The sequence below is a fragment of the Lethenteron reissneri genome, chromosome 65 (assembly GCF_015708825.2).
Source record: "Lethenteron reissneri isolate LAM-NWPU_2019-01 chromosome 65, ASM1570882v1, whole genome shotgun sequence".
Taxonomy (NCBI): domain Eukaryota; kingdom Metazoa; phylum Chordata; class Hyperoartia; order Petromyzontiformes; family Petromyzontidae; genus Lethenteron; species Lethenteron reissneri.
Genome location: NC_083843.1, coordinates 5055283 through 5076178, shown reverse-complemented (window position 1 = coordinate 5076178; position 20896 = coordinate 5055283). Strand labels below are relative to the sequence as shown.

The following is a 20896-nucleotide window of genomic DNA, read 5'->3' as shown; positions in this document are numbered from 1 at the left end:
TGGTCAAACAAATGTTACATTATGTAGATGCCAGAGGACATCCCTGTCACACCCCAAAGTTAACAGGGAATGGCTATGACTGCCGGCCACATAGTCTTACCCGGGCCTGACCACCATCATGAAGGTACTTAATGATTGTGAGCAGAGCATCACGGACTACGAAATCACGAAGAAAAACGCAGCGCACAGGCCTATTGATGGTATCATAGGCATTGACCAGGTCCCCCCTGGCCTGAAACCACATTGGGGCTCGCCAAGCCTCTCCTTGGCAAGGCAAAGTTGAATAATCCATGCCAGGACCTTTCCCGGTACACTGAGGAGGGAGATGCCCCTGTAGTTGTTACAATCTGTGCGGTCCCCCGTCTTAAAGAGGGGGATCACCAGCACATCCGTCTAATCCTATGCAACCCATTCAATGGTCCAGACTGTTGTTATGATGTCATATAGAGCAGTCTGCACACAAAAGTCACCTTCCCTCAGCATGTTGCTTGCGAGTTCATCTCTGCCCGGCACTTATCCTGGTCTAAGACTCTGGATTGCCTTCTGTACTTCCTCAACAAATGCTACCTCAGTCAGCCACTCACAGTAGGTGACTCCGTCCAATATTTGAGGCAGTGAAACCTCAGCAGGGTCATCCCCACTTTGCCCCATGATATTTTCGAGGCTGAGGGATTTCGCCCCCCTAAGACCTCACAAGAATGCTCAGCAAACCTGTTCCTGGGAGATGGAGATCAGCTCACCATTGTTTCCTCTAAGGATGGTCATAGGTGTTGCACTGCAAGTTACTTTTTTGATTGAATTAATGAGTTATTTGTGATCGCTGGCGAGTGAAGCAGATTCCATCTCCTCAGCAACCCGCGACCGCCACTGATCCTTGCAGCACCGCACGGCTCTCCGAACCTCCGAGCAGATTATCCTTCCTCCTCATTCTCCGATATGGGATGCTGTCGATGCCTGATGATGCTGGTTGTAATTTTTGGCAAGAAATCTTTCTGATTGAGAGGGGGTCAAATACTTATTTCCCTCATTAAAATGCAAATCAATTTATAACATTTTTGACATGCGTTTTTCTGGATTTTTTTGTTGTTATTCTGTCTCTCACTGTTCAAATAAACCTACCATTAAAATTATAGACTGATCCTTTTTTGTCAGTGGGCAAACGTACAAAATCAGCAGGGGATCAAATACTTTTTTCCCTCACTGTAGTAGTGTAGTGTATAGTAGTTGAGTGTATAGTAGTGTAGTGTATAATAGTGTAGTGTATACTAGTGTAGTGTATCGTTGAGTATTGTGGTGTCGTGTATACTCTTAAACTCCATCAAAAAAGTAACTTGTAGCGCCACACCTATCGCCATCATGAGGGGGAAGAAAGGTGATCCAATCTCCGACCCCCAAGAATAGGTTTGCAGGATTGCTGAGCATTTCTGTGAGGTTTTGGGTGAGGGAAAAGGCGATCCAGAGTCTGAGACCAGGAAAAGCACCTGGCGGAAATGATCTCCCGAGCGAAATGCTGAGGGAGGGTGGAGTTTGTGCGCAGACTGCCCTTCATGACATCGTAATAAGTCTGGACCACTGGACGGGTTCTGCAGGATGCCCTAGTAGTCCCCCTATTTAAGAAGTGTATAAGAAGGGGGACTGCATAGACTGTAACAACTACAGGGGCAAACAATATCGTGCAAGCCCAATGCTAATCTCTCTCCCTAATCTCTCTCTCCCTAATCTCCCCCATTAACACAACTGACGTGCTTGCATCCGGGGATGGAATTCCTTTCCAGCTCAGACCCCGCTTGCTTGCCCATCGCCACGTAAATAACCTCTTGTTGTAACAGCTCTCTCGCTGGTTCAGCCGTTCCACTGCTGGATATTTTTTTCTGCCTGAGGACGACCGCTTGTGAGAAATTTTTTTTATTTTATTTTATAATTTTTCTACCTACGTAACTTTACCTAAAAAAAGCAAAGATTACAGACAATGCTTCTTAAAGTCCCACAATGAACAGATGCACCTGTCTTCACTGAGACGCTATTTGTGCCTCCATTTTGTACTCTCTGTAATGGCTGACACCCTGCCCCATGGCTTAGAGAATCTTAAATCGTCACTTCCTGGTCACGTGACCAAACTCAACACCATATCAGGAAGTTCCTGTGTAATCAACACCCCCATACCTGCCGTGAGGCAGAACACTCCCCGTCTGGTATCTAGGAGATACCACCATTTGTTTTCCTATCTTATAAACAAATGTACAACAAACTTCAACGGGTCAACTTTTTTGTCCATATCTTTGCGAGAGAGAAGTCGTACTGTCTCAGCTATGGGCCCGACGAAAGTTCTTGCGACACCAGTTACGACTTAAACTGATTAATAATGTCCTTCCAATGATTGCTCAGTTTGTACCCATATTCTCGGTTGAAATTGTGTCTGTGTCTATATACATGGATGGCTTCATGAACGCATCTTTGTTGAAAGCCAGTGGGCTTGCAAAGTACCTTCGTCTTAGAGAAATCAATTTTGTGTGAGCCGACCGCATTAAAACAATGATCAGCCAGAGCCGAGGTATTGGTCCTACCGTGTTTCAGATCTGCCTCATGTTCACGAACATGGTCCGAGACATGTTGCCACGGACACAGCTTAGTTTGTAGACACCAGGGTATTGCATGTCAGGGATCACATCCTTCACAGATGGCATCAGATCACGAATTTTATGTACTGTGTTAAATCGAACCTGGATCTTGTGTTTGCTCAGATGCTGAGGGAAGAATTCCCTCATCAAAACTCTACACCATAGAGCTCGATGTATTTCCGACCGTCATCACCTAGCCAGTGAACTAGGACACGTACACCAAGCTCTCAAGATGAATGGATATTCTGACCACACAATCCGTAAAGCTATCACCCCAACTGTTGGGAAATAATCATCCGAGGACCCAATCAAAATCATCACCTTGCCATACATAGCAGGGGTCACTAAAAATATTTCCAAAATCATGAGGAAACAGAAGATCCAGGTTCGATTGTTGCTCCTGTTGGATAAAACACAGCAAGTTGTCACAGTTGGGGGAACAGGTGGTGCATCGGCCAGTCATCTGAGTCAGTCGACCCATGGTACCTGGGTCTGCCCCGTGACCTCTTGCCAGCAGGCGTTCGACACTTCCCGTGGCCTTAACATGCACCGAGCCTGGCACAAGTTCTATGGTGGCGTCACCACCACTTAGTGGCGAACGGCGGATGTTATTGTTGTATAGTAGTGTAGTTTTTAATCGTGTAGTGTATATAGTGTAGTGAATAGCAGTGTAGTCTATACTAATGTAGTGTAGTGTAGAGTGGTGTATACTGACGTGAGGCTGTAACAGTTCGACCTTTGGTGTCCGAAGATTTTTTTTAGTGAGGCTGCGTGAGGGTTCTACTATGAGCCTTCAGTGCAAGGTGAGAGTAGTGAGGCGGGATGTGGTTATGTCAACCATTCGTTTATCTACACGATGTCTTGCCCCTTCCTCTTGCTATTGCTTTTCTACCCTTTGGCACCTTAAAAACAACAATAATAATACATATTTACAAAACACAACAAACAAAAAAAAGGGAGACTCGTACGAAAGCAGGATATGAATCTGCAATGCCAGCAGAGGTGAATAATTCGAGCAGTGCAATTGGACGGGGAGACAACAGTAATTGGTGTTTTGGAGCACACCCTGTTGGAACTGATGTACTCGCCGTATGGAGCCAAAGTACCCACAGAGTCGGGATTTGTGACTGTTTCCATAGGAAAAAACAGTGCGCTACAGTCACGAAAAATTAACAGGCTGCTCTGGCGTAGTGATCAAGTGAGGACCGGTTTCTAATTCACAATTTTCTTTTGTCGTATGACATTTTTGGAGATTCAAATGGATTACAAATTGATGTCGAGATTTGATATCCATTCCAACTGCTTCAGGAGTATCTGTGTAGATTTGTTTCAGATCGCCATTGAATGATCAATTGGGGCAGTCGTTCATGATATGTTGCACGGTCTGAGAGTCGCATCACCTCCACAGTCACAAACTGGACATCTCGTTAATTTTCCATTCACGGAGAAAGTGTCCCACATCTTCCTTGGAGTGTCCGGATCCGATTCAAGGAGGACCCAGGATCTCTCTCGGGAGGTCATATCCTGGTTGGAGGATTGTGGGGGGTCGCTGACGATGGATGTCTGCAGCAGATTGGTATTTTGCCCCAGGCTTCCCTCCATCGTGTTTCGGTGGCCTTGTCGTCATCATCATGGGGGTTCTTTGCATATTGCCAGAAAAGTTTTCTGTATTTGAGCCACCTGTGCAGTGGTGGCTGCATAGAGATGTCCTTGTTAATTGGGAGGTGTGGATTTCTGATGTCCTAGCGGTACTCCCTCACACACGCAGCATCATCGTGGCAGAGCTGCAGAGGAGGAGTGATGTTTGCCAGGACTGGAAGCCACGGCAGCGGTGTTGCTCTTTAGCATCCCTGAGATGATCCTCATGGTTGCATCTAGCTGTGTATAGGAGAAGAATGTACGTGTGGAACTATGCTAAAATGCCCCATTGCCAAAATTACACTCGAGTGTCTATACCTCACCGGAACTGTGCATGGACAATTCACTTTTACGATATAGCGGTAGGCATCGTAAAAAAGCCACAAAGCTTTAAGACACTAAAAACCATCATATATTAACCAACATTTATAATGGTGATATTTACAGAGAAAGAGTGTACTCGGAAGGTAAACTGTGTGAACTATTTCTGAGACAGGAATGTCCGGAGGAGTTTTGCAATAAATTGGCAGAGCAAACAACAATTGATATACCACTGAAGGGAAATTTCTCAGCATTTTGAGGAAGCCAATGTGGTGACCACTCAAGTATCGGAGATCTGTAAGTTGCAGGGTGGGTGTCAGGTTCCCTGCTGAATCTTGGAACCGCCAAGCGGCTCAGCATTAATATAAAAAAGGCATCGAAGCGCCATTGTTTTTAAAGACATTGTACTCACCGCAGAGAACCGTAGATACATGACCGCTGCACTCTACAGTAGCTGGATATGTGCCACACTTCCTCCCGCATGGCCTTGTGGGAGCCTTAGTATATATGTTGCACACTCGAAATGAAGGACGTGGGCAGGTGCTCCAAATCGAGGGCAAACACATTTATTGTGGTTAATCTGTAAGATGCAACAGCACGTGTGTCACACACAGCAATTCTTGAACCGAGTCGCCATTAACCATGTGACTGGTGTGCAAGTCCGGTTAATCAATTACAGTTTTCTTAAACCCAATTCTACTACTGATAACCCATATTTGTCTTTGACAATAACCTTTGCACTTCACTATTCGCATCTTACTTTAATCCTAAGCTGTATGTCTATCTATACCATCGACTTATATCGGTATCTTACACCCATTACCTGTGTTGAGGAGTGGAGTGCTGACGTCAGGTCACACTCGCCTCGGGGGAATGCCGTCAGGGTAAAGTGACGTCATGGCCCCCGGGGTATTTGAGGGGAGTCAGAGGAGTGGTTAGGAAGTAGGGGGCTCCGGGATAGCGGGTAGAGAGCCAGGCTAAGGGGCTACTTTACCCGGCTGGCCGAGTTGGATGAACCCTCGGTCAGTGCTGTGGGAAGAGCCCGATAGCCTGGTGGGGTGTAGGGAACTCCCAGTACCCTTCCCCTGGGGAGCTTAGTTAATAACCGTTGTATTAACCCCTTCCCCCAAGTTAGGCGTAAGCCCTAAATAAACGTTTGGCGTCAGCCCCTACACGACCGGCTGCAGCGTCCTTTTCTAACACGCAACACCTGTACTGTATGTGTACAATATACGTACTGTACGTGTCACCATTGTACCACTTGCAACTATGCATGTGTTCTATTCTCAATAGCATTGCAAGTAGTCATACTCTGGGTGCATGGTTATAGGCTAAACAGTATTAGGGTTAGATAATTACAATTACAGAATGTAATTACAGTGCGTCATCCTGTACAATGCAAAGTGCTAAAACCCCTCCAATTGAATATATCACAAACGAACAATTCAAATCCAAGCTTGAAGTCTAGAACAAGTCTAGAACAAGTCTAGAACATTTCTATAACGATCAAAAATAATCTTTGGGTCCTTTACCTGTGACATGCAACAGCTCGTGTGTCAAAAACAGCAATGATTGAACCGAGTCGCCATTAACCATGTAACTGGTGTACAAGTGCGGTTATTCAATTACCCTGCCAGCAACCTACAGGCCCAACTCAGTCATCACATGCTGTTGTACACACGTGCATTGATGTACTGCACAGCACAATGACTTTCACAGAACCACACTTTACTCCCCCCTTGCTGCACGAGGAAATAATTAAAAGAGTGGTCCATTCCTAAAGTGCCACATCTATAAAGTTATTTTATTTCAGATTTTATTTCAATTCCGGGTACGTCATCAGAATGGAATCGAAATAACAGTTAACAACGTTCACGTACATTATCAGACTGGAAAAGGTGTTAAAAAAATAAATGTCCACCAATTCAAGGAATAGGGGTAGCCAAATTGAAAAAGACACAAGAACAGGGCCCAAGTTTGGAAGATCTGTGGAGAAAAATCTGCCATTGATCAAAAAGTGCACAAGGGAAACATTTATTGTGGAGAAGGGATTGCTATATCGATTATTTCAGTCACCAAACAATTGAGCATGGGGGAAAATTCAAGCAATTAATTCTGTCTCAGACCATGCGGAAGCATGTGTTGCAGCTGGCACGTGATTCATTGATGGGAAGATGTCTGGAAAATTAAGCGGACGCTAAGCAAAGCATCATCTCAATTTTATTGGCCAGGTACGATTGGGGATGTGCGCAGATATTGCCAATCCTGTGACGTGTTAATAGATATTAGGAAGGGGGAGGGTACTGCAGGTGCCATGTGACAAATGCCAATTCTAGGCGTACCTTTTAAAAGAGTTGCAATAAATTTAATTACCAGTATTTAAAAGGGGGCACAGGTACATCTGCAGCTGTACCAGTATCTACAAGGGGGTAAAGATACATCTGTACATCTGTACCTGTGTTCCCTTGTAGATAATGGTCAAAGGACAATTTAATTCGACTGCAATTCTTTGAAAAGGCATGACTCGGCGATGGCACGTGATATGCTGAGACAGTACCACTCAAAGCCCTTGAAATAATAAAAGTTATGGCGGAACTTGTATACATGTTCTCACGAGCTGGCATACCAAGTGAGGTGCCGAGCGACAGAGGAACACAATTCATGTCTGAGCTCACCAAGGAGGGAGGGCGACTGTTGCCAGTACGGAAATTTCTGATGACGACAGATAATCCAAAGTGCAAATTGATTGATGGAACGTTTCAATGGAACATAAAAAACCCCAGAAAGTGGGATAGGTTCATAACACTACTTGATATTTTCGTACGGAGAGGTGTCACAAGAGAGAGTTTAGAATGTTTACCATTTGAGCTACTGCTTGGCACGACTGTAAGAAGACCCATGGCAGAATTGAAGCAATTACCGACCTCGAAAGAATGCTGCTACTCACGAGCACGTCAGTTTCACACGCAATAGGCTATCACGATCAATATTATCCATAATAGAGTATTTTTGGGTTAGTTAACATGAATATAAATACGTCGTTAAACCCGCCAACACCCGACACAGCCAATTAGTAAGGTTTATCACGTAAAGAAAACATGCCAATTAGTTACTAGTTCAACACACCGGTGTATTGGAGAGTCAACACACGACAACATTTACAATCCGCCTGATGAGGCTGGTTGAAATTACTGACGAAACGTAACGCTACTTGAATGTTGTAGGTTTACTCTCCAATAGACAATCGGTTAGTGGTGAATTAGTCACTAATTGGCCACGTGTTGTTTACGTGACAAACCTTTTACTAATTGTCTGTGTCGCGTGGTGGCGGGTTGAACGACACAACAATTATATTTACGCGATCTAACCACAAAAAAACTTCTATGGCAGCGACCAATTCGCTTGCTGAGTTGCGATCGAGTGAGACTGAGACAGAGAGCGAGACAGGGAGACAGAGGCACGGATACGTTGTGAGACAGGGATGTGAAGACGGAGTGAGACAGAAAAACAAACAGGGACACACGGGGATATACTCAAGAGACCCAAGGTGGTACACAGAGCCACAGGGCGGCACACAGAGCCAGGAGGAGACACAGAGAGAGAGAGACAGGCAAACAGAGTCACACAGGGAGATAAACAGGGACACGGGCTGACAGTGACTCCGCTAACAGAGATATCGGGGTAACAGGGGACAGCGCTCAGTGAGAGTCCAGAGTTCCAAGTCTAACTCGACTCATCTCGTGACCAGGGGCGGTTTCTTCATTAGGGCGATTGGGCGACGCACCACCAATGTCATTCAACCACAGTCACGCGAGCCGTCACTGTCAGCCTCTGGATATAGTCCAATCAGCGTCATGTCACGTTCTGTGGAGTACCGCCTCTTTTGGGGCGATTTCACTACGGCTGAGAATCGCCCCGAGTGGCCCCATAGACTTACATTCAAAGATGTTTTTTTTCGAACGGGGGCGCTCCAATGCATTCTCTATGGCTTCCGGGAGGGCGAGCCCTAACGTGCTTACGTCATCATACGTGCTAACGTCATCATACGTAAGCACGTTTCATCCAACAATATAATTTATCGCTACCTAGTGGAATCTTTAATAAAATAAACTTGAGTGGTTTGTTTTAATAGTGAGTATATAAACAAACAAGATGTATTGTAAGAGTCACTTTATTTTTCATTAATATTAAAGAAGTGAAGTTGCCTTTACATGCTTAAGCTGTTAATTTATCCATTACATGGGTGGACCTTATCCTTATCAATCATCCAGACATTTGCCCCCCCTGAGAGATTTTGCAGGAGCCGCCACTGCTCGTGACAGTTATCCGGAGTCCCAAGTGTGAACACGAATTGGAGTAGCTGGGCGTAGCGGAGTCCAAGGATTATTGGGCTACCTCTGCTTACCCTGCAACCATGACCGAGTAGGACAGGGGGCAGTGAATCCGAGCAATATGAATACGAAGCGGCTCATGTCTTGGTTACACGTTCGGTGTCACAGTGGACCCTAGACTGGGGATATTCACGTTTGTCAGGTGCTCTTAACCACGGCGTGCTCCTGGGAGACGCGGGAGGGGGAGGGGAAGACGCGGTGATATATTTTTGTACATTTAGAGAGGGGGAGTGAGATGAGAGGGACTCGAGAAAGAGGGTAGAGAGTTTGGAGACGTTAATTTATTTATTTTTCTATCTACGTGGCTTTACCGAAAGACCCAAAGAGTGAATGACAGTGTTTTGTGTGTATGTTAAACTGATTTCACACCATACGTAACCAACCACGCGAAAATGGGCGGTGCGGGGGATAGACGACCAACGAAACAGACACACACACAAAACTGTTCTAACGACATGGGTTTTCTGTTTAGTGTTGTAGTGTGGTGGTGTGTGGTGTTGTATCGGAGGCGCTCTAAGCTGGAGACGAGGCGATTCACCCTCGGTGGAGTCCAACCCACCCGCTGTTTCCACGCGTCCCTGACCCACCCGGGCGTGGAGTTCACGGCCACGATGCACCTAAGGGGGCCTTTTGTTGTTGTTGTTGTTATTATTACTACTGTAATGCGGGCGTAAATGGGCGGGGCGGATATGACGATCCGAGAGGGAGGAGTCAGGGTGACGTGGGGGAGAAGTTATAGCGGGGAGACAGGAAGCTATCTGGGTCAGTCGGGGGAGTGAAGGGTGGTGAACACGTTGGGTGGTCGCCGTGCCTCAGCCTGGTGGCTGAGGGGCTCATGACGGCGCCAGCCAGCGGGGTGGAAGAGAGAGTGGAGGATTGAGGTAGGAAATGGCGAGATAGCCATAGAGGCCACGAAGGGCTGACATTGGGAGGTGGCGAGATCGCCACGCACGGAGGAACAGGGAGCAGAGATGGAGCTGCTGGGGGAGCAGCCAGAGGGCTGTACCAAGAGCCTGCAGCGGAGCTGCAGGAGCGTGGAAGGCTACGGGAGCGAAGGCAGATGTGGGGCTGCCAGGGAGAGGGTCTCAGGAGGAGTGCCGTGTGGGAAGGAGAACGCGAACCCCAAATAAAGGACACGAAGACAGAAAGAAGTGTCTGAGTCCCTTTTATTACACTGGAGTCAGAAGTGAAACGGCATCTCAAAACACCTGAGAGAAAGAAGAAAGAAGAAAAAAAAATATTCCTGCTACATCATCCGACGACGACGACCTTCCTCAGACAGTGGACCTGCCTGCGATGGAAGAGGAGATCCGTTCTGGAACGAGTACGGGTCCGGGTGAGCAAGGTGTCGCCGCGTTGGTGGACCTGTCTGTGCCGGAGGATGCCAACTTACGATGGAGACAGATGGTGATGCAGATGGGGACCTTGAAAATCGTGCTGGCGCGACTGTGTGAGTTCACCACGCCGAGGACGACGTCGGGGAGGCCCGGTGGTGATCCGCAGGCCTCTGCCTTTCCTGCGCTGCCATTGCCACGTGGCACGAAGACGCCATCTTGGGCGTGGCAGGGGAGAAACGGCGGGAAGCCGCCATCTTGTCTTCACCGCGGCGGGAGGACGCCGCCATCTTCAACATCGCGGCGGAGAGGCAGCCTTGCGCTGCCATCTGGAGGTGCCACGGGGTGAGCAGCCTGCTGTGAGCTGCTGTTTTTCGAGGGGGTGCTGCGAGGAGAAGACGCCGATGCTGCAGCTGCTGGGGCGGGAGCTTCCCGTCCTGGCTCGGGTGCGTGACAACGGAGCCGTCAAGTCGCCGAACGAGTTCTGCGAGGCGTCTCAAGTTGCCACCCTGCCGTCCTCTTCTTGCTGCAGCCCCGGGCGAGTCATAACGATACGCACCCGGCCTTAACACACACCTCACTCATCTTTCGAGGGCCGGGGGGCTATTTTGGTTTTCTCTTATGACTCGATTGTGCGGAGCGCGGTTAGGACTGTGTGTATGTGTGTGTAATAACGATGAACGCGCTATCTGCTTGTTGCTTGGTGTCAATGTAAGTGTGTGCGTGTGTTGAGAATGGACGGAGAGTCTGCTGTATTTGCTGAGTGTCAAATTGTGTGTGTGCGCTGCTGCGTGGAGTTGTTATCTTGATGGTGAAGTTAATTATTAACTTGAGAGCGTCGGGTATCTTGCGCTGTATTATTTGTGGGTTACCTTGTGCGATGGGCTTAATTGGAAAAAAATAATATATATTTTTTTGGTGTATTGTGCTGCGAGGTGCTGTGTGCGATGCGATTGTTGCAAGAGAGAGAATAATTGTGTTGTTGCTGCAAAGTTACGACAGGATTAATGGGGTGTTGGTTGCCTGCAGATCTGCTTGCTATTGTGCTTAAATGTACGCGTGTGATCGCGATATGCTGATTGCATGTGCTGTTATACCGTTCTGTATGGTTATGGGGTGCGATGCAGTGGTTGATTATTGGAATTGGGATTGTTATTATATTGTGCGTACCTGTTGGAAATTGGTAACAAATTCGAGGGGGACCCAAAAATTTGGTTGTATGGTTGTTGTGCACACGAGATTGCGTGTATATTATAGAGGGGGACCCAAAAATTTGGTTGTATGGGTGTTGTGCACACGAGATTTCGTGTATATTATGGGTAATTGCGCTTTTTGAGAGAGAGAGCGCGCTTTGAGGGTGCGTGATGACGCCGTTGTGGGTGTCTCAAAGGTTAATGCTAATGGGACCGTAAATTGGCGCCAAGTGGCGTCGCGTATTCGGTTGATCGCATGCAGCCACGAGTTGCTTGGCGAGTTGGGTTGTGTAACTAATGTGGTTGGTAAAATATTGGTTAAAAATTCCACGATATGACAGCTGTGCGCAGCAAGCTGGGGCTGTGCGTCTATCGTTGTTGGGGTTGTTACAATAAGACGGGGGATGCATTTTGTGACCCCCAGCATAGGGAAGCTGGGGTGCACGAATGGAGAAAACTGGCCACGTGTTCGCACGTTGGGCCGCCATTTTTTGGCCACGTGTTCGCACGTTGGGCCGCCATTTTGCGCGCACGCGGGGTATGGCGACGATGCGCTTTGCGGAAAGGGCCGCCATTTTGAGTGCGCGCGAGAGATTGCGCGAACGCGCTGGGCGAAGGGGGACGCCATTTTTGAGCGCGCGGGAAAAACCGGGGTGGGGCAAATATTCCATCTGTTATGCCTGCCATTGTTGATTGGGTGATGCACGAGTTGTGGTCACATCGGCCTATGGCTGATGGCTGACCTGACAGCCCGGAGGCGAAACCTCCGTGGTATGTCTTAAACTAATGGGCCATGTGCTCATATGGCTCGGGGAGTCATAGTTCAGTTGTGCGGGGGCAGACTGAACCTGGTGTGCCGGGGGCTCACGGGATCTGGGTTAGGGTGTTATTGTCTCTATAAGAGAACATTGCCCCGTGGGGGGAGTCCATGGGGTCTGGCATTGCCGGGGGATGAACCTTCCCTGGGCTATAAAGCATCGGACTATACGAGGCTGGTGTGTGTCCATCTCCGATGGGATAGTAAGGGAGGAGCATGGCCGAGTTGCTGCTCATCCCCGAAATTGCACTAGCTGAGAGTATGGTCAGTGGATGTTGCTGTGGGTTGACGACCACGGTGGGGGTTAGGGCGAGTTAAACGTTACCGCTGGGGAGCGTGGCTCTCTCCACACGAGGGTGTGCGATTAGGCGTTTTGTTGGGTTGCTGAGAGTGACCGTGGGTACATGCTGTGTACGTGCGATGTCTGTGCTGGTCCTCAAGGGAGGACTGCTGGTGGGTAAGAGCAGGAAATTTTGTTGTTGTTGTTGTCACGTGTAAATAATATTGTTGTTAAAATATAAATAATGGGGCATCCATTGCGTTATTTTGGGTATTTATGGGGAGTTTTTTTTAAGCGGGCTGGATTTACATCATCTCCACTACCCTGAGGCCGGGTGGCTGTCGTGTACGACATGCGGATGTGCGTTGTTGTGCTGTGCCTCAGGGGATTGGATTCTCCTTCTCGTCACAGATTCTTCAGCTCCCGTCGCACTGGGTGTTACCTGGTGTGCTAGCTGGATGAGGACTTGAAGGAGCAATTGAGCGCCGTTCGTCATTCTGCTCTACCACTTGCTCTTTGACGTTGGACTTGAGCCGAGCGGATGGAACTGCAACATGGACACGCACTAAAACATCACATTTCTGGATTGTGCGCGTTGGCCGTTCTTGCGTGTCAGTTGCCGTTTTTGTTCATTGTGCCATTTTTATTCTTGTTGATGTTGCGCGGAGGACAGGCCGGTGTTCTGTTCCAGTTCCTGATACCTCCCCTTTCGTTGCTTGTGTTGTTGTTGTTATAATCTCCGTTGTGTCTGGGGGACTCCTGATTGTGATGCCTTCGCCCGCATTATTTTGTTCTGTTTCAGCCGAGGACGGCTGGGATTTTCTCTACGGGGGAGGGTAGTGTAATGCGGGCGTAAATGGGCGGGGCGGATATGACGATCCGAGAGGGAGGAGTCAGGGTGACGTGGGGGAGAAGTTATAGCGGGGAGACAGGAAGCTATCTGGGTCAGTCGGGGGAGTGAAGGGTGGTGAACACGTTGGGTGGTCGCCGTGCCTCAGCCTGGTGGCTGAGGGGCTCATGACGGCGCCAGCCAGCGGGGTGGAAGAGAGAGTGGAGGATTGAGGTAGGAAATGGCGAGATAGCCATAGAGGCCACGAAGGGCTGACATTGGGAGGTGGCGAGATCGCCACGCACGGAGGAACAGGGAGCAGAGATGGAGCTGCTGGGGGAGCAGCCAGAGGGCTGTACCAAGAGCCTGCAGCGGAGCTGCAGGAGCGTGGAAGGCTACGGGAGCGAAGGCAGATGTGGGGCTGCCAGGGAGAGGGTCTCAGGAGGAGTGCCGTGTGGGAAGGAGAACGCGAACCCCAAATAAAGGACACGAAGACAGAAAGAAGTGTCTGAGTCCTTTTTATTACACTACTACTACACACTTTTATTGAAATTGATGTGTGTTGGTTTATGTTCTTTGGAATCTTGGACGTTTAATATCTTCGGATTTACGAAGCCAAACGAGTTGACATTTTCTACACACACTCGTTTCGCGTGAATTTCATGAAAATAAACTTTTTTTTTACTTAATTTTCTTAATTATAATCAATCATCGTTCATTTACACCCCCCCCCCCCCCCATTATGATATCTCGAATAGTCGCGCCCAACTACGAGGGAAAACGTCTCGTCCAATCAGAGCGGCTGTTGCTGGGGGGGGCGGGGCAGCCCCTGACCAATGAAAGGCGCGTTTACATCCCCGCCCGTCATGGCGCCGGAGCGGCCTTTGTGTTCCCCTCTTAGACAAGCAATAACAAGAGTTACTACTACAGTTCTAGATTTTAAACTTTAGTGACTGCAAGGATTCATACTCTTAGGTTTTTTCGGTGAAGTCACGTAGGTAAAAAAATAAAATAATAATACATGAAAATATCTCTCTGATTTCATTGAGTTATTAAAAAAAAATTACTTTCGTGACTTTACCGAAAAAAACCTAAGGGTACTACTACAGTATTACTATGGCTAGAACAATTACATTGTTAGAGTCTTAATAAATCGCATCGTTTGCTTTGCAACGCCCGTTCCGACACGCGGAGGGCAACATCGAGCGAGCAGGTGAGAACCGTGATCATTGATGTAGAATGAATTACCCTAATGTTATCGCACATTTTATTGCCAATTTGTTCTCGCTATGATTGTTGACATAAATGCGTTATATTAAAGTTCTAAATCTGTGCAGGTTGAATATGGTCTCGGGATATGCACTGTTGTCCATATGCGCGCATTTTATAGCATTGCAGCCGACAGGGTGTTCCATAAGTCTGGAATCGGAGCGAAACATAGCTAAGATTTTCTTTGGTTTCTGCAGGCTCTAGATGTCTCTGCGTAAGGAAGAACAAGTCCAGATAATTCAGGAACAATGGTGGACACATTAAACATGCTCTGTGAATAATAGTGTTATTATTGCCTTTTTTGCATTAATTTTACTATAATTCCAGTGTTATGGGACACCCTGTATGTGTCTTACCGTCTTTCAGAATGTCCAGTACTTAATGATCGCAAATACGACATTTAAACGAGTTAAAGTATCGTGTTCTAAATGCAATTTTATCACTTTTCAAACGGCATGATCGTTATTCTAATTGTAATAGCCGTGATGCGTGCTATCAACCTTTCATTGGGTAGACTGTTGTTGGGTAGCAATGTGCATGCTTCATTGTATGGACAAGGGTTGACATAGGCAGCGCCATCATTGTCATCTCTACAGGGTCATACTTTTTTGGTAAAAACCAAACTTTTCAATGTACAAACTTTAATTTGCAAAGTACAAACTACAATAAAAGTGTGTGGCTTGCATAAATAAAATATATCGAAAGGATGCCACCCACTTTTTATTCAGCATATCAAATTGGTTTAATTTTCTGGTCAAAATAATATATTTTGTACTTTAGAGTGCAAATAAAGTGTGTGATTTGAAGAGCAGTTTTTTACCCAATTTTGTTGTATGATCCGTGCCCTTGCACCCTGCGCCTGTACGCTGGCAACTCGTGTTCTACTGAGAGTGAGAAACTGCAAGGACTTTAGACTGGAACTCCGTGGCCTGGCATTGCTTTGTGGGGACATTGCCACTGTTGTAGGGATTCCATTGGTTCCCTGGTGCACCTCCACCATGAGGAATTCCCGAATCGACGACTTGCCTGACTTGTGGTACTATTGAGGCGAGCTTGCTTCTCCGTGTTCCCTCCTCTCGGTAACCGTCAGACAGACCGTGTGACTGAATGTCGTGAGGAACGTTTAACACGTAGTAGTAGTAGTAAATAGCAGGGGCTTTCATGACCAATATTTATCCTAACTAAAAGTGATTTTGGTTAGATCACGTAAATATAAATGTGTCGTTAACACACCACCACCCGACACATCCAATTAGGGTTTGTCACGTAAACAAATCGTAGCCAATGAGTTTACTACTTCAGCACTAACCGGTGTGTTGGAGAGTAAACCCGCAACATTTCCCACTTGAGTACTGTGACGTTTCGCTGGTGCTCCTCTGCACTCTGCTGTTGCTCGAGGGTGACTGCATCCAACTGGCCAGTAGCGTCCTTCACGAGCCTCCTCCACAGAGGCTGATCTTGTTCATGCAGCTCCATATCATCCTGGACCACGCGAGTCCATCTCGTATTGCATCCATTTAACCCCCTCTATCCGGCCAAACAAAAGTTGTTTGGGCATGTGGTGGCTGGGCATGCAGGCTACGTGACCCAGCCAACACAGCTTGCTTGCCGGAGATCACCAATGGGACTGTATTCAGATCGTTCAAGGATTTGTGAGCTCCTCAAACAATACAGCATGCAGGTTAAACCCAGGATGGATCGTAGACAGGCAAGCCTGAATGTTTCTAACCGGCACAGATGTTCCATCTGAGGGGTCCACGTTTCGCAAGCATAGAGAAGAGAGTGCATGACTGTGGCCGAGCAGACCCGAAGCTTTGTGTGGAGCGACAGATCATCACCACCACCATCTTCACCACAACTACCACCACAACCAATGTCACCATCACCAGTATATGTTTAATTGACAGGAGAGAAGCCTCATGATATTCATCACCACCATCACAAAGACAAATATCCCCCGTAACACATTAACAGGCTGTTGGGGAAAGTGCTGTTAGCGAGCACCTATGCTGGTGGCTTCCAAAGTGGTGATATTTACGCAACATACCAGGTACTCATTTGAGGCTAAACCGACCTAGGGAGGTCCAGGACTTGTTCATATAATCGTCACTGGTGTTGTAGCGCAGTGAGCTAACGCTCCACTACCGCTGTTTAAATAATAGTCGAGAAGCCTCCACGATATTCATCACCATCACCACCATCACTAGCAGCTCTTGACAGGTAGGGTTTTCTTCAGAGCACGCAGGTGATTGCTGCGCCAATTCCCAAATCCATTCACGAGGATTGAGAGAATAAGGGTGAATACATTGAGGATTTATAGACAGGAAGTGAGTATATGAATTGAAGATCAACAGACAGGAAGTGGGTGTATGAATTGAGGATTGAGAGATAGGAAGTTAGTACACATTGTTGATTAACAGACAGGAAGGGGTGTATTATTTGAGGATCGAGATACAGGAAGTGGGTGTATACATTGAACATTGAGAGGCAGGACGTGGATGTATACATTGAACATTGGGAGGCAGGAAGTGGGTGTATAGATTGAGGATTAACTGATAGGAAATTAGTGCATTAATTGAGGCTAAACAGACAGAAAGTGAGTGCATTCATTATTATATAATCACTGTGGTTTTCATTAGGCTCACTGGCACTGCTCGCCTCTCTCTCCGTGTGTGCGATGAAGAAGGGTCATTGCCTGAAACGTTGCCTTCTGTACACTTTTCCTTTGAATGAGGGGGTGAGTGGGGTCGCCGTGGTGACTAGCAGATGTTAACTACCTCGCCTGCTATGCAGGAGGTTTTGGATTCGATTCCAACCCTGACGCCTGCCGTATATTTTGAGTTAAAGTATCTCTGGATGTGGTTGAATGGATTTTTCTCCGGCTCCAATTTTTTCCCTCCATATTTAGAATCAACATGAATTAAGAGTATTTGGCTACTATACATTTCCACGTGATAAGCCACTATATATATCAGTAGGCTTTAACTAGTAAAATATTAAGTTTAGTTTAGTGAGGAAGTCGGTGGGTGAGTGGGTGGATGAGTGGATAGGTTGGTGAGTGGGTGAGTAAGTGGATGAGTGTGTGGGTAATATTGTAGGTGAGTGGTTGAGTGAGTGATTGGGTAATATGGTGGGTGAGTAGTTGAGTAAGTGGGTGTGTGGGTAGGTGCGTGGGCGATAGGGTAGCTGGGTGGGTGAGTTACTAAGTGAGCGATTCGGTGATCGAGTAAATACTTCCTCCTCTTGACCCTCGAGCCCAGGGTTGTGCGGGGGGGGGGGGGGGGACAAAGCTCAAAGTTACACATCAGATTTAAACCCCAAGACCTGAAACATAAGATTCCACGCGACGCCAGTGAGTGACTGCATAGCGCAGGCTGGAACGGGAACGTACATCTAGATAGTGCAAGTCGCGAAACCAGCCATTGCCTATGGACATCTGCTGGCAGTTAACCAAAATTAGTCGGTTCTGTGTGAGTCTGTGGGTCTTTGGGGAGTCTGTGTGAGATTGTGGGTCTCTGTGTGATGAGTCTATGGGTCTCTGTGATGAGTCTGTGGGTCTCTTTCTGAGTCTATCCGTCTCTGTGTGATGATCTATTGGTCTCTGTAATGAGTCTGTGGGTCTCTGTGTGATGAGTCTATGGATCTCTGTGTGGCGAGTCTGTGGGTCTCTGTGTGGTGAGTTTGTGGGTCTCTGTAACGAATCTGGTGTCTCTGTGTCAATCTGTGGGTCTTTCCTCCCTTCTCACTCCTCATCCTCCCTGCTCCTCCTCATGCCTCCTCCTCACTCCTCACAGCTCACTAAACGGTAAGATCCACAGTACGGGCTCTCCACCCCTGGCTTGGTGGTGGCGCTGTTCAACTGCGAGTCTGGGCATTCGTAGGGCGACGCCGAGTGCTGAACCTGAGCCTTGTAGTTCAGGTAGTGAGGCTCCGTCTTCTGGGCTCTTCCCTCATCGTCCAGCTGGAGATGATAGAGAGAGAGAGAGAGAGACGTGGAGGGGAGGAGATTAGAGTTATAAAGAGATAGTAATAGAGAGAGAGATAGAGGGATATGTGGAGATGATGAGAGAGAGGTGAAGATATAGAGAAGTAGAGGAGATGAAAGAGAGATACAAAGAGGGTTAGAGGAGATGAGATAGATGCATAGATACGAGATAGAGAGAGGAGAGATCGAGAGGAGAGGTGGATGGATGAGAGAGATACAAGGAGGGGAGGAGAGATGATGGGTTAAGAGATAGGGGGAGGCACAATGAGAAACGGATATGTTGGGGAGACATGGTTCTTAGGCGAGTCTCTACGTGGGTCTCACCTCTTCGTAGATTCCATCTGCATATCCTGATGGGGGGAAGAGAGAGATTGAGTCATGTGGGTAAATGTAACGTTCCCGATCGTTTCAAGGAGCAAAACCATCATCATCACATGACATAATCTTCTTTAGAACTGCTTGTTGTACAGTATTTAGGTGTTGCCCTACATCCCCGGCACCTCCGATTAGCGCAGTTGTCTATGTACGGTGCGAAAGAATTTAAAACACATACTTACAAAGACAAACCCTTTATAGCTTAACAGACTGTTTGGACAAGCCCTGTTAGCGAGTAATGGCTATGAAGAAGGCCGGAACAGCAAACGAGGGGGTGGTGGTGGCCAGACCATGGCCGGCCGCCTTTGTTTCAGTTACTTATATGAGGCTGAGCAGAGTGGTTGAGTGAGTGACAGAGTAGGTGAGTGGGTAAGTGAATGAGTGGGTAAGTGAATGAGTGGTTGTGTGAGTGGGAGAGTGGGTAATCTAATGGGTGAGTGAGTGGCTTAATGAGTGGGTGAGTGAGTGGTTGAAAGAGTGGGTGAGTGGATGAGTAATCTGGTGTGACATTGCCACTGGTGTTGATAATGATGATGGTGCTGATTGTACCTTCATCGCCTCGCGCTGAAACTTTATACCAGGCAGTTCATCACTCTGTGGTGAACACAGAGATCAGGTTCAGTGGATGTGTGGGTGGGTGAAAGTGTGTGAGTGAATGAGAGGGTGAGTGAGTTGGTGGGTTGTTGAATGATTGCGTGAGTGAGTCTGGCAAAAAAACCAAGTCTCTTCGGTGGTGCCGGACGGTAACGCTGTGGTGAACAATGTCATGGGGGAAAGGCCAATTCCAATCGGCTATTCTGCTCGTGGCATTTGTAGGCACTACAGCTGCCAAATGGGCTCTGGATAGGTACGCAGGGCTGCTAACCCCCTCCGCCTTCGATTTAATTATACAACACGTAAAATTATCAAACTAAGCTTGTGCTGGAGGCCCTGGGGGGGGGGGGGGGGGACAGGCGTCAATGACGTCTCCTGGCCAAACCCCATTTGGCAGAGCCAGGAGACTGAATCCTTACCCTCAGGATTCCTCGAGAAATAGCAAAGCTCTGCGAGTGGCCACGTGCAATGTTCGAATGCTCACTGCAGAAGAGAGGCTGCCCCTCCTCTATTGGGAGCTGGACTAGTACCCCCTGGATGTATGTGGCAATCAGGAGGTCTTGTGGACTAGCTCTGGCTTCAGTCATCATGAGGGGTGGACGTCCTCACTCAGGGCAGAAGACTACTAAACAACAGGGAGTGGCTCTTCTTCTGAACAAAATAATTAAAGGGGCGTGGGAGCATGGCAGTGAAGTGTAGGAAGCTGTAAGTCCCAGGCTACTGTGGCTGACCGTCACATCAACGGTAGATGAATGATGGTGGTGGTTGCTTCTGCCCCCACCAGAGATGAACATCAGTGGAGGGATGCAGGCAAGGCCGATGAGTGAGATGCCTTTTATGACCTGTCACAGCTGCTACCTAATGTGGTCCCTCGGGATAAATATATTCTGTTGGGTGACTATAAAGCCCAAGTGGGTCATGATGCTGGAACTTGGGCTGGAGTGATTGGAAGGCATAGTCCAAATACGCAAAATAACAATGGTAGGAGACTGCTATAATTATGTGCAGTCCATGGGCTTGTAATTACCAATCCGCTGTTCCGGCATTGGCACATCCACAGAACATCATGGATGCACGCCAGGTCCAAGCAAGAACATCTGCTGGAATATATTGTGACGGAACAGTGGATGCAAGCCCATGTCCTTGACACCAGGACCTACCATGGAGCTGATCGACCCACTTACCATCGGGTTGTCACCTGTAGGATGCGCCTGCCAATCTTCCACTCTAGTGGTGGTGTCCATCTAGAACC

At 47.7% G+C, this 20896-nt stretch overlaps 1 protein-coding gene across 2 annotated transcripts in view; it reads left to right on the top strand.

Annotated features, from left to right (window-relative positions):
* Window positions 1-20896, top strand: part of LOC133359397 (basic salivary proline-rich protein 2-like) — a 248246-nt gene that overhangs the window by 208596 nt on the left and 18754 nt on the right. The window lies entirely within an intron of this gene.